The sequence below is a fragment of the Pteropus alecto genome, unplaced genomic scaffold (assembly GCF_000325575.1).
Source record: "Pteropus alecto unplaced genomic scaffold, ASM32557v1 scaffold219, whole genome shotgun sequence".
Classification (NCBI taxonomy): Eukaryota; Metazoa; Chordata; class Mammalia; order Chiroptera; family Pteropodidae; genus Pteropus; species Pteropus alecto.
This window is the reverse complement of record NW_006443128.1, coordinates 720,955-723,084: the sequence shown is the minus strand read 5'-3', so window position 1 is coordinate 723,084 and position 2,130 is coordinate 720,955. Positions and strand designations below refer to the sequence as shown.

At 43.8% G+C, this 2,130-nt stretch overlaps 1 protein-coding gene across 1 annotated transcript in view; it reads right to left on the bottom strand.

Annotated features, from left to right (window-relative positions):
- The window catches only part of SEMA4D (semaphorin 4D), a 90,323-nt gene that overhangs the window by 77,181 nt on the left and 11,012 nt on the right, over positions 1-2,130 (bottom strand). The gene's annotated exons all lie outside the window — the stretch shown is intronic.

The following is a 2,130-nucleotide window of genomic DNA, read 5'->3' as shown; positions in this document are numbered from 1 at the left end:
TGGCTCCATATAAATTTTAGGATTATTTGTTCTAGCTCTCTGAAAAATGCCATTGGTATTTTGATAGGGATTGCACTGAATCTATAGGTTGCTTTGGGTAGTATGGCCATTTTAATGATGTTGATTCTTCCTACCCATGAACATGGTATATGCTTCCATTTATTTTTATTTTCTTCAATTTCTTTTTTCAATGACTTCTGTGAAGGTATTTTTGAATGACATTAACATTTAAATCTGCAGACTGTAAATCTCCATGCCACCTCTGCCAGCCTGCCCTGCAGATTTCAGACTTGCCAGCCTCCCCAGTCATGTGAGCCAATTCCTTAAAAGAAATCCCATTCTTTCTCTCCTTCTCTTTCTCTCTCTCTCTCTCTAGCTACACACACACACACACACACACATACAGAGTTGTTTTCCTGAGAACACTAATATGATCAGGGACAAAGCTTCCAGGGCCACTGGGCCACCTCTGCTTCAGAGCAGAACCTCACTGTGGAGCAAAGTCCCCTATGAGCACATAGCACCCCATGGAGGGTTCCAACCAAAAGCCACATATGCAAATGACTGGAGACCTATCACCCAGCATCTGGCAAGGATGCACAGTTGACTTCCAGGAAAACATACCACATTACTTGTGGCAGCTCAAGGAATTATCCTGCACGTGTTACCATTCCAGACAAGTGGGAGGCATGGTGGAGAAGTTAGGGATGAGTTTTATCATTTGGTGGAAAATACAGTTAAGACTTAAGGAAAATCATAAGCCTCCTCATGGGCAAAGACTCCTAAATCCATAGAAGCCTTTTGTAACACAGACCTCGAGCTGTGTCAAAGCACTTTCCAGGGCCAAACATGCACGCGCGTGCACACACACACACACACACATGCACAGGCATGAACACATACACAGGCATGAACACATACACACCCTACTACAAACACCACCAATTCCTTTTTTAGCCCCACCATGTCCTTCTGGCAGCTACGCAGGCTGGCACAGCAAAGCTGACCAATGCCTGTCTAAGTGACAGTCATGAAAGGGCCTAGCCCTTCAGGACACACTCACCTTGAGACAAGCCCCAAGAAGTAGGCAATGGTGCCACTGGTCTCCAGTGTCGGCTCATTCATGGCTATTTAAAAATTTACAGATAAAATACTTTCAAATAGGCTTTCCTTTTTCAGAACACTCTAAAATGAAAGAAATTCTTCAAATCAATAAAATTAGTAAAAGAACCACTACTCAATTTATATTAAAAAGGGTGAAGCCCAAGGGCAGGTGCTTCAGGGGGAAAATAGAAATGACCAATGAATCACAAGCAAACAAGTGATCAAGAGACCTGAGACCTTCTCTTTTCCCAATCATACTGGTGAGGTCTAAACTCGCCATTGGTGCCCGAGGGGTGAGGGGTGGGAGAGACTCTTGTGAGCTTGGAGATGGGCACAATGCTGTCCTGCCAACAGCCTAGCCACTCAGTTCAAACTGAAACTGCATACACCCTTTATTTTGATTCTAAATTTTGATTTAGACTCCATACTTTGATTCTAAAACTTTCCTATAAAAATGGTCAAGGATGTGGCAGACTGGGGAGACACCCAAACTTCCACTACAGACTGTGGGACATGGGGCATGAGCCCCACTGGGGCACAGAGGTCTCAGAGAACAATGTCAAGCACACAAAGCACGTGCGTCTATGCCACAGTGCTGAGTGAAAAGAGCAGGCTGCAAAACCCTCCAAGGTGGGACCACACCTTGCGGAAAAAGCACCATCTGTGTGCACACGTCCTGTCATGTGTACACGTGCAAGCACAGTGTGTCTGAAATGCACGGAGAAGACTGCACACATCCCGTGCGCAAGGCTTCTACTCTTTACTCTCTTTATTTTCTAAACAATAAAAATGCTATTAAAATAAAAGAAAAGTTAGTCAGCATATCTGACTTCCTGTGCACACTAAAGACTCAACAAGCATTTTTGTAGAAACACTACAAAAAGAAAAAGCCCCACCAGGAGAGATAAAAACTCACATTAAAAGATAGAAGGCCCTTTCCTGTTTCCCCTCTGAGTCAATGTGAAATTATTTTACAAAGCAGTGAGTTTCCACTGTGCTCTCATTTCTGTAACTCCCCAAATGCCG